At 37.0% G+C, this 12,560-nt stretch overlaps 1 pseudogene; it reads right to left on the reverse strand.

Annotated features, from left to right (window-relative positions):
• Positions 1-7,654: 7,654 nt before the first annotated feature.
• Positions 7,655-8,461, reverse strand: LOC109250700 (transcription factor BTF3-like; annotated as a pseudogene).
• Positions 8,462-12,560: the final 4,099 nt, after the last annotated feature.

Here is a 12,560-nt window from a genome sequence, read left to right on the forward strand (position 1 = left end):
AACTTCAAGTGTAAAGGCTAACTCAAAACAAATGATCTACTTTACGTATAAAAATCTAAAGTTATTTCCTTATTTGCTATTTTATCTGTGGCTTAAGCTGAACCATTTATTTTATAGATGGGACTGATTTTTTTAAATGCATAGATTATTTGCATATGGGTTTCATTTTGCAATAAAATTCTTTTGCATATGGAATTCATTTTGCAATGAATGGGTTGCATTTTGCAATCTCTCACTCTTGCTCAAAGATTCTGACTCACTAGAAAGTTCTTATACATTGTCTTTTCACAAGGTACTATGTGAAGAAAGCAGGATGTGGTAGATTAAGCACACAGATTTTAGTATCAGACAGATTCCTGTGGGCCGTTGTTCCTTTATTTTCAATATGAAGGTAATGCAACTAACACAGGTTGTTATTGTGAGGTTTCATTTTATATATATATATATATATATATATATATATATATATATATATTTCAACATCTATAAGTATATATATGCATGTGTATATTTTTTTCCTGGTACACAGGAAACACGAAAACTATTTTATTATTACATGTTAATTTTATAATTATTGGACTATATTTATTTATTAATATTTGCATTTGTTATGAAATATATTAATCCAAAACAAATGATTAGTGATGTAATTTAATGTGTAAAAGATGCATCCTAGATACAATATATATTTTTATTCTCTACACTTCTGATACACATATCAATATAGATATATAGATATACATATGCCCCTAATAATGTTTTGATACTTATAAAAAGTGAATTATGGGAGTAATTACTTTCTCAAATGAAATAGAATATTACTGCCTTCTAATATAAAAAATGAAATAAAAGTATTCTTTAACTCTCCTGTTGGTTAGAATCACAGATATTTTTGGCATTCACTATGTATAAATTCTTTCATTCTTTCATAGGTTTCCAATCTATCTTGCCAACCTCATCATCTACCACCTCCCAATGAACCCTAGGCTCCAGCCACACTTTTATAATTACTGTTCCCTGTGTACTGTTAACAGCAAATTATTTTAACTATTTTCGTATACTGAACCATCCTTGTATTTTTAAAATGAACCCTGGGTTTGATGACTAACTCATAATTGACTTAATTTGATTTTTAGTTAATGCTTTTGCTTCAATATTTGTGAGTCAGACAAAGCTATTGTTTTCCTTACCAAGCTCTCCTTGTTAGTTTTCAGGTATTAACATGTGTTGTTTAAAAGAAGAGGAAGAAAAGAATGTGGAAGCTTTTCTTCTCACTTTATTTTTGGGGGCAGTTGAATAATACTGGAATTATCTTTTGCTTATAGTGTTAATAGAATTTACCATGTGAAGCTATCTTGGCTGACTTTTTGTGTGGGGGGGGGATAGGTAATCTGACAATATTCTCCATTTATTACAACATTATATTTCACTCTTTTTAGTAGGGATTTATAAGTATATCATTTGAAGTTAAAATGGAGAGTTCAAAAGTATTAAAAGCCAGAAATTATTCATAATTTTGACTCTGCCAAGTGGAATTAGAGGTAGAGGTTTGGACAGTAGGATGAATTTTTTACTTTTTCTTTAAATCTTTTTCTGTTATTTATTGTTTTTATATAAAAAGTAAAAACCACTGTTTTAATTTTAATAAAACTAGTTTAAATATCTTTAAAAGATATTTTCACCAGCTGTATGAACATAGTTACGAAATTGGACGTACTTACTTCATATGTTCTATATATCTGTATTATTTGAATGTTTATGGTGAATTTGCATTACATTAGCTGTCCAAAAAAGCTACAATATGTGGATTAAAAATGTAAACTTCTTAGAATACAAAATTCTTTGTTATCTGGCACTGCCCTGCCTCCCTTATTTTTATCTCTTACCTATACCCACCCTCATTCGAGTCATGTTTACCTATGTACATGCAGTTTAACAAAGCATATCTTCACAACCTTACACAATATGTTTCTTTTATCTGTAGTACCTTCCCTAGTCTCCCTGCTTTTTATTCTAGCTAACTCTAACTCAGCCTTGAAACTTCAGCTTTTGAAATACACCGTTTAGAAACTGGGGTGCTGTACACCTCTGTGTTCCCATAGAATGCGATATCCTAACAGATTATCAGACTCTACTGAAATTGTCTATTTACTTCTCTGACACTCATTTGATTTTGAATTGTATGTAGTCTGGTTCTAGAGCACAGAGATAAATGTTTGGTTAATCAATGATATATGTTTGTTTTATACACATACCTACATGTATATATATATATTTCCAAACCTCATTCCAGTAGAATCTTTGCTTTTAAATTGTTACATGTTTATTTTATACACTAGCCAATAAGAAAAACAATGTCTTAGGTAGCTTTGTGTGTTCTAATCCCATAACACAATTGCTTTCACATGTTAAAAATTTTGTTGACATACATATAGTATTTTTAACCATCATTTCATGCCTTGATTCCCCACTGTATATTCATATCTCATAAATAAATAAAAGTTTATTATTTTACTGTGAAAAAGACCCTAATATTCACCATTAATGACTATTTCGTTTGTCCTTCTACCAAGTCCTTATAGGAATGTTATAGTATTATAAATTATATCTTGGCCTTCACCCAGGAAATAATTATAGAGGGAGTTTTGAGAAGGTTCAATGTTTCCCCCAGAGAGAAGAAAAAAACATAATGACTTTGTAACTCTGTGAATTGATTCTCCAGAAGTGGAGACTAGTTTCCATTGAATTTTCAACATTTCCCTATTGTTTCTCATGTTAACAAAGAACACATTCAGTTATTCAATTTACATTGAGCACGAACTATGTGTCAGGCTACACTAAGCCTTGGGAATACATTATTGAACATTAAAGATCATTTATAAAATACAGATCACCATTATTGAAACAATCTTTTGCTATAAGTTGCATAGCAACAGCAGCAGAAATATTAGCAGCTAAAACATATTGAGTACTTAATACATACAATGTGCCATTTATAGCAGTCTAAAGATAAAGTTGGCCCTACCTTCACCGAAACACAGGGAAGGAGTCTCTGCCATCTTCCCCATCCCATACAAACTCTCAGGTACTATCTTTGACATGTTTAGGCTCCTTACATTTAAAACATAGTTAGTCCTTATTTCTCAAGTCACTTAATTTTGAATACATAGTTTCCTTGAACTATTAGAAATGTTAGGACCAAGAGATGGGGACCAGACTTAAATATTCCAATTATATGGGATAAGCCAAAGAGAACTCAGACATTTATCCAAGATTAGCTTCCTATTTCAACCTCAAATAACATATTGCCTAAAGCAAGGCAAATTTTGCAAGTACAGTAAAACCTTGGATTGCAAGTAACTTGTTCTGCAAGTGTTCTACAAGATGAGCATACATTTCTAATAAATTTTAACTTGATAAACAAGCAATGTCTTGCAATATGAGGAGTAAGTGATGCCAAACATTGCATGATCACAGCTAAGCCACTTTTATATAGTGCTTCTATCTCTCTCATGCTGAGGGATTCTGGGTATTCATCTCCCATGCTCAGGTGCTCAGTCTCAGGCCATAGTGTTTGGCAGAAATCAGTGATTTTTCAGAACATTGGAAAGTGTCCACAACTGGCACTAGTGTATTTTTTGTCACTTCAAAGCAACAGTACTTTGCTTTTCCATACAAGAGTAAGCTTAGGAATGCTTTGCTTCATTCTAGGTAAAGCTGCCTGCAGATATAGACCCTTTCCTCTGCTGCCTTATTGCCAGTTACTTAAACACAGTATATGACAAGAGTTTATCAATACTGTACTGTAGTCAACATCTGTGTGAGGTCCCAATAGTTCATTTTTGCTTTTAATTCCCTTGCCTTTGGGGATGTGTCAAGTAAGAAATTGCTACGGCTGAGAGGTCTTTTCCTGTTTTCTCCTGTAGGGTTTTGATGGTTTCCTGCCTCACATTCAGGTCCTTTATCCATTTTGAGTTTATTTTTGTGAATGGTGTGAGAAAGTGGTCTAGTTTCAACCTTCTGCATGTTGCTGTCCAGTTCTCCCAGCGCCATTTGTTAGAGACTGTCTTTTTTCCATTGGATAAAAAGCTTCTGCAAACCAAAGGAAACAATCAACAAAACTAAAAGGGAACCAACGGAATGGGAAAAGATATTTGCAAATGACATATCAGACAAAGGGCTAGTATCCAAAATCTATAAAGAGCTCACCAAACTCCACACCCGAAAAACAAATAACCCAGTGAAGAAATGGGCAGAAACATGAATAGACACTTCTCTAAAGAAGACATCCGGATGGCCAACAGGCACATGAAAAGATGGTTAACGTCGCTGCTCATCAGGGAAATACAAATCAAAACCACACTCAGATATCACCTCATGCCAGTCAGAGTGGCCAAAATGAACAAATCAGGAGACTATAGATGCTGGAGAAGATGTGGAGAAACAGGAACCCTCTTGCACTGTTGGTGGGAATGCAAACTGGTGCAGCCACTCTGGAAAACAGTGTGGAGGTTCTTCAAAAAATTAAAAATAGACCTACCCTATGACCCAGCAGTAGCACTGCTAGGAATTTATCCAAGGGATACAGGAGTACTGATGCATAGGGGCACTTGTACCCCAATGTTTATAGCAGCACTCTCAACAATAGCCAAATTATGGAAAGAGTCTAAATGTCCATCAACTAATGAATGGATAAAGAAATTGTGGTTTATATACACAATGGAGTACTACGTGGCAATGAGAAATAATGAAATATGGCCCTTTGTAACAACGTGGATGGAACTGGAGAGTGTGATGCTAAGTGAAATAAGCCATCCAGAGAAAGACAGATACCATATGTTTTCACTCTTATGTGGATCCTGAGAAACTAAACAGGAACCCATGGGGGAGGGGAAGGAAAAAAAAAGAGAGATTAGAGTGGGAGAGAGCCAAAGCATAAGAGACTCTTAAAAAATGAGAACAAACTGAGGAATGATGGGGGGTGGGAGGGAGGGGAGGGTGGGTGATGGGTATTGAAGAGGGCATCTTTTGGGACGAGCACTGAGTGTTGTATGGAAACCAATTTGACAATAAATTTCATATATTTAAAAAAAATAAACATAACATTTTTTCCATAGTATAAAAAATGATGTTTCAAGGAATAAGATACAACTAAAATGTAAGACATTTAGGGAGAAATAGAACAAAAATTAAGGAAAACATTGAAAACAATTTTAAAGTATTTTTTAAAAACCTAAAGAAATAAAGTAATACCATCTTTATGGAAAAAGAAAACATTTGTGTGAGCATATACAATGGCTCTCTGCAGAAAAAGTTTGAAAAGAAAAGCAGTAAGAAGATGATTATGGTGGAAGTTAAGAAGGAAATCATTGAGAAATATGAACGAGGTATACGAGTGGCCGAAATTACAAGATTTTGTAAGAAGTCTATGTTGACCATTTGCACACTATTAAAGAAGAAAGAAGAAGTAAGGGGGCGAGATGCAGCAAAAGGAGTCACAAGAATATCAAAGCAACCACCATGTCTTCTGGACGATGTAGAAAAGTTGCTTTTGGTTTCAATAAACGAGAAGCAACTAGCAGGTGATACTGTGACCGAGAACTTTATCTGCAAGAAGGCAAATGCCTTGTACACCAACTTTGTAAGTAAACTGCCAAGTATGTCAACAGAAAATGAAGAAGTCTTCAAGGCAAGAAGGGGATGGCTTGATAACTTTAAGAGGAGAGGTGGCATCCATAGTGTTGTGAGACACGGACAAGCTGCGAGTTCGGATGCTAAGACAGCTGAGGCATTCGCTGAGTTCCAGAATATCAACATTTCCGAGTTTTACCTGCCAGAGCAAGTCTTTAACTGTGACGAGATGGGGCTTTTTTGGAAAAAAGATGTCTAAGAGGACATACATTACAGAAGAAGAGAACGCAATGCCTGGTCACAAGCCCACGAAAGACCGTCTCACCCTCTTGTGCTAATGCAGGCAGGGATTTCAAAGGCAAGCCCCTGCTCCTGTATCATTCCAAGAATCCATGAGCCTTCAAGAAATGCAAGGTGCAGAAGAGTCAGTTAAATGTTATGTGGAGGTCCAACAGCAAGCTTGGGTCACTCATATCTTGTCATTGAGTGGATCAATGAGGTCTTCAGTCCTGCAGTGAAGAAATACCTTTTAGGAAAGAATCTGCCCCTCAAAGCCTTGCTGGTTATGGATAATGCTCCTGCTCATACTCCAGGCTTTGAGGATGACTTACTGGAGGAATCTTAGTTCGTTAAGGTCAGGTTCCTTCCTCCCAACACCACTCCAGTCCTCCAATCCATGGATCAGCAGGTCATTTTGAATTTTAAAAAGCTTTACACCAAAGCACTATTTCAGCAATGCTTCAAGGTGACTGAAGGAACAAATCTTACCCTCCAAGAGTATTGGAAAAATCATTTCCACATCGTGAACTTCCTCAAGATCATCGATAAAGCCTGGGATGGGATCACCAAGAGAACCCTCATCTGCTTAGAGAAAACTGAGGCCTGATTGTGTTCTCAGACATGACTTAGAGAGGCCTGCTCATGAACAGGAGCCGCCAGTTGTCGATGAAATCATAACCCTGGGGAAGATCATGGGACTAGAGGTGAAAGAGGATAAGATTCAAGAGCTGGTGGAGGAACATGGCCCGGAGCTGACCACCATCAAACTGATGAATCTGCATTGTGAGCAACAGCAAGAGGTTATAGAGGAGATCTCATGTGCAGAGGAGGAGAAAAAGGTGGAGGAATCTCTCACTCCAAAGGAGATTAGGGAGATGTGTAAAATGTGGGAAACAGTGCAAAATTTGTAGAAAAGCACCACCCAAATAAGGCTGTAGCACTGCGAGCAATGAATCTGTTTAATAACAATGCAATGTCACACTTCCGCAAAATCCTCAAAAGGAAGCAAAAGCAAGTGTCATTGGATAGGTTCCTTTTTAAAGTGGTATGAAAAGAAAAAGATTCCATTGAGCCAATAGATAGCAGTGATCCGTTAGTGATAGTGAAAGTCGTCCTCCCTCACAGAGGGAAAGTCTTGTCTCCCTCACACCAGCCACGAAAGTTTTCAAAGGTAAATGCAAGTTATTTATCTTTTTTTTATATTTTACATTTTCTTTATTATTTTGTATTATTTTACAGTATTGTAATCATTTTATATGAATATTTTTGGGTTGTGGAACAAATCATCTGAGTTTCTATTATTTCTTATGGGAAAATTTGCTTAGATACACAAGTGCTTTGGATTACAAGCATATTTCCTGAATGAATTATACTTTGCAAACAAGGTTTTACTGTATTTTCTGTGATCTGTATAACAGAAGATACCACACTTGAAGGGAGAACAAGAAAGTAGAAAACAAAATTACAGTGGAAGTTAAAACAGACTCTCCTCAATCTAGTAGGATATGGAAAGGGAGAGGCAATGTTTAAAATGATTTCAGGGGTCACCTGGGTGGTTCAGTCAGTTGAGCATCTGACTTCAGTTCAGGTCATGATCTCGTGGTTGACAAGTTTGACCTTGCGTAGGGCTCTGTGCGGGCAGCTCAGAGCCTGGAGCCTGCTTCAGATTTTGTTTCTCCCTCTCTCTCTGCCGCTCCCCCACTCATGCTCTGTCTCAAAAATAAATATAAACATTAAATTTTTTTTTTACTAGGCAAAGAACTTTATTAATCTTGTTTCAAACTTTATTCCCAGGCTTCTTCAGCTTAATTAGCTGCAAAGAATGAATTGTATATAAGCAAAACTGAAAAGAGCTGCAGTGTCCAAGGGGCTTGGGCTTAAAATATTAAAGATCTAGATTTTATCAGATTCATGAACAAAATTTTTAAAAAGCAGTCATAATATAAAATAGCAGCTCCCAGTAACTTCTTCAAGTTTTATCATCTTCAGAAGTTGACTCAATTCAGTTTGCTTCATTTTTGGAAGCCTCACCAAAATTCTCCACAAGATCTGGAACCTCATCATCATCATCCTCTCCGTTAGAAAGTGGTGCCTTTCCATCCACAGATTGGACAGAGCTTCAGCCAGCTTTCTTAAACTTTTCAGACTGCACCAAGTTGGTTTAAGATACTGGGTAGCATTTCTGTCAGCTGCTTTGTCTCAGCATGGCCTGTAATGGTGAAAGTGTTCGCTGCCAGGGATGCCTAAACTTTAGGGTTGTCAAAGTGGACCACTGTTCCTTGGTTTGTGCACATACTCACTTCTTCAATACCAGAGATATTGTTTACCCCTAACTTCTTTAAGGAGAACTGAAGTTTTTTATCATCTGCTGTAGCTGTTGTATGAACCACCTTCTTTCAGCAAGCAGTTCCTTTCCCACCAATGTGTACTCGTGCTTGCAGTTAGCGAGTTTCTCTCGGTTCATGATAGTTTCTTTCATCTTGTTGGAGCAGAAATGGGACCGCGTGGGAGACTAGGGTTGGTGCTCAGGGGGTCTCGGGTGGACCAGCTGAGATTCAACATTAAAAAAATTTTTTAATGATTTCAGTAGTCACTTTTTCTTTAACCTTGCTAATAATTATCAGGAACATGTGATTGATATTTTAAAATATTTAAAGAACTAGTCTTTTTCCACTTAAATTTATTTTTGTTGTTCAGAAGTTTCCAGGTTCCCTGAATTTTTATTCAGAATTTTGAATATATGTTATGTAATAATATGTTATATTAATAATATATGAGATCATTGTTACCAAAACCCGAGTTCAGCTGCCCATCACTCCAAAGACCAATACTCAAGAGATAAGTTTTGGTTGGAAAGGAATATGAGTTTTATTCAGGAGGTTGGCCACCTGGGAAGAAGGTGACTCTTGTCCAAAGGCCAACTCCAAGGTTTCTGCTTGGCCCATGGGTTTTTCTTTTTAAATGTTTATTTATTTATTTTTAAGAGAAAGAGATAGCCAGCAGGTGGGGAGTGGGAGGGAAGAGGGAGAGAGAGAATCCAAGCAGGCTCCATGCTGTCAGCACAGAGCCCGATGCAGGGCTGGAACCCAGGAGCCTTGAGGTTTTGACCTGAGCTGAAACCGAGTCAGACGCTTAACTGACTGAGCCACCCAGGCACTACTGGCCCACGGGTTTTTAAAGGCATTTAGGGTAATTAATCAATAAAGAGAGTACGGGAATACCTAACATTTCTTGATTATGTGCAGACTCAATGGTGCCAGCTACAGATGTTATCTCAGTGCTTGGAGCAAGGTGATCTGGTTCCTTGTGCCTGAGGGTTGTACAGAGGTGCTCTGTTCTTTCTAGGAAAGAATGCAGGTCTATAGATATAAAAAGAAAGGTTAATCAACCATGTGGGCTAAAGGTGATTGCTAAAGCTTAAAAGACTACTAAGTTGGCCAGAGGGTCCTAGGAGGTTTCATCATTATATACCAGTAAATACGATCTTAAATCTATCTATCTATCTATCAACAAAGTGGTTCCTCCACAGCCTCTTAGGCAGGAGCAGGATCAACACCTGTTTCAGGGTTCCAAGCAGTCTGCATAAGGCACCCGTTGATAACAGGTTCAAGATCCAGGCAGTCACTCAGAGACTGGGCACTGAGCAGAGGCCTCAGATCCAGCAAGTGTCCACACTGCAGGCTTCATCCAGAAGCAACCACTGTGTCATTCCCGCCAGGGTTCCCAACCAGGTCTGAGCTCTGGGGAGGTTTGCTCAGAAAGCAATGGACCAGGCTTGGTGCCCAGGGCCTTTGTTGAAGGCCTCTGCTCACAGTCCGAATGAAAGCTCCCGCCCTTCGAGACCACCTGGAACAAATGTGGGGCTACCTGGAGCTAAGTCACCAGGAAAACCTGGGTCCTGGAGAAGGGCCTCTGACCTCTGTCCCATGTCTCCACTGGTCCTCCAGTGATTTGGGATATTTTGCTAACAGTTTTCAAATTAGCTCTCAGTGGCATGAGGCTGGAGATAGCTACTTCATAGCTACTTCTGGAAGATTATGAAGATAGAAACAAACATTATTTTGCCATGAAGTGGAATTACAGATTCAACACTGAACTGGATCAAACACAATGAGTAGTAACATTTCAGCACAGAGGGGAAAAACTTACAAACAAGCAAAAAATCTTGACTGAAATGAAAAGAAAAATAACTTCAAAGGCACCTGGGTGGCTCAGTCTGTTGAGCTTCTGACTCTTGATTTCAGCTCAGGTCATGAACTCAGGGTTTGTGAGTTTGAGCCCTGCATGGGGCTCTGTGCTGGCAGCGCTGAGCCTGCTTGGGTCTCTCCACCTCTCTCTTTGTCTTTCTCTCAAATAATAATAATAAATAAACTTAAAAAAAAACTTCACTTCAAACTTGAGCTTTCTGCTGGGCTATAGTGATCTCATTAGCTGAGCAGTTGCACTTTAAAGTAGATGAAAATGCAAAAAGTCTACAGCCTGGTTACTTGCTGACTGAGAAATAACACTGATACTTGAAGACAATTGAATTGGCATACATATGTAATTTTATTTAAATAACGATGAGGCTGGTTATTCCCAGGGAGCCCATTTTGTCTGGGTAAGAAAGTTACTATTCTGGAATTTAATGAAAGTGAAAGTGTCAGGAGTATGGAGACAGAGAGAGAAAATGTACTTTGTGTGACTTTGCAGGACAAAGAGAAGGAAAAAGTCTGCACCAAAGAATCAAACAGTGTTGCAATTTTTACTTTTTATCAGACAGAATTCCCAAGGGAGGCTTGGGAAAACAATGATAAAATACGTGTTGTAATTGGTACTCTGTTGGACCAAATGGTCTCTATTGTCCAGGGGGAAGATCCCAAGTTCATCTCCTATCAGATCTCTGTGGTAAGATCAATATTTGACTGTATTTTTAAAGCGAGAGACTAAAAGGCTAAAATTATTTTGGACAATCTGTTTCCTGAAAATTAAAGAATAAGAAACAATCCAATAGCAGTTGTTACCTATATTTCTTAAGAGTAATGCTGAGTTAACCAAATATACAGAGAATGTGACTCTCCTCAGGGCATGATTTTAGAAGTACCAGATATGCCTCTTTTGTAAAACAATCCCTCAGTTTTCTTTTGAGGTAATCGTTTTGAATGTTTTTTCTAGTATTATTTTTCTGATTCTAAAGTTAAAAGTTTCTCAGTATACATAATGTAGAAGATACACAACATTTTAAAAGGCAAATAATCATTCATCACCACATGCAATATGCTAATTTCCTTTAAGATTTCCTTTGTTGTCGCATTAAGAGGTGTTCCTCACTCCAATATTGCACAACTAGTTCCTTATATTTTCTTTTTAAGATTACTTATTAAACATTTGTCTTTAATCTGTATTTTGGTGACTGGTGATAAGTAACTATGTAAAATTTGGTAAATAACCAATTGCTCTAGCACTGTTTATTGGCTTATCTTTTCTTTTCCTAATATAATATAATGCCACGTGTATAAATTAGTGTTTGTACTTACATTGGAGGTCATTGGGAACTATTTTTTCCCATTAAACTATATTCTTGCATTAGTAATAAGCTATTATACTTTTTTAAGCATTGTAGTGTATCTTCTCAGCTATTCCAAAAGTTTATTCTTTTACATGGATGTTAACATCACATTCTCACACCCTCTTCACCCTCCAAAATAATCATTGTTATTCACATTATTTTCATAGCAATTATCTATAAACCAGAGAATAAATGATATCTTTACAATATTTAGGAGTTTTGTGTTTTTTTCCCATCTATATAAAGGGTACAACCCTCCCTTGCCCAAGTCTTTGTTACTGCTTCAGCTGAAAACATCTTTTCTTCTGCTCTTCTATAGCTCGTTTTAAAGTCTCAGTTTAAATGTTTCATTGTAAATGTTCAAGTCTCAGTTTAAATGCCACCTCTTCAGAGAGGAAATCATTCTTTGAACACTCAATTTAAGTAACTATACCCCCAACAACTACACACTGAATCACATTGCCTTGACTTGTTTCTTTTGTAGCACATGTAACTTGTAAAAATTATCTTATTTCTATATTTGTTTACCTGTTTGTTTCCCCAGCCAAATAAATAAAAATCATAAAGGATTTTGTCTGTCTTTTTCAGTGCTTTGCCCCCATCATCTAGCACAATGTCCAGTAAACACTGATATTCAATAATTATTCACTAAATGAACAATGAATGAGTGAATAAATTCAGCTCAGACAAAACTCCCTCTGCTTTATGCTTGATGTATACTCTACCAAGCCTAGCACTGCTACCATTGGTTGTTGTGTAGAGTGTATCTAGAGCATAGTGTGGTATATAGTGAGTGGTATCCAGATTTCCAATGGCTCACCATTCCCCAACTCAGACTCTATTATTGACACTATCAAATCATAATTGTGATCTGGCCCTTTATGAGGTCCTTCAGTCTCTTCCCACTTCAAGATATTTCACAGAGATCTCTCAGAGTTTGTGTTGTAGTTGGCTCCTTGGATGTGAGGCATCTCCTCTACTATTTTGTTTTTCTTTCACTTCATTTGAATTCTAGAAAAATGGCTTCTGGGCCATCTTTTTGACAAGACCACGTATTAATTATAACATTGAATTCCTCTATACCCCAACTTATTATTTTTTA

The sequence above is a fragment of the Panthera pardus genome, unplaced genomic scaffold, assembly GCF_024362965.1.
Source record: "Panthera pardus isolate Hobbes unplaced genomic scaffold, ASM2436296v1 HiC_scaffold_27, whole genome shotgun sequence".
In the NCBI taxonomy this organism is placed as follows: domain Eukaryota; kingdom Metazoa; phylum Chordata; class Mammalia; order Carnivora; family Felidae; genus Panthera; species Panthera pardus.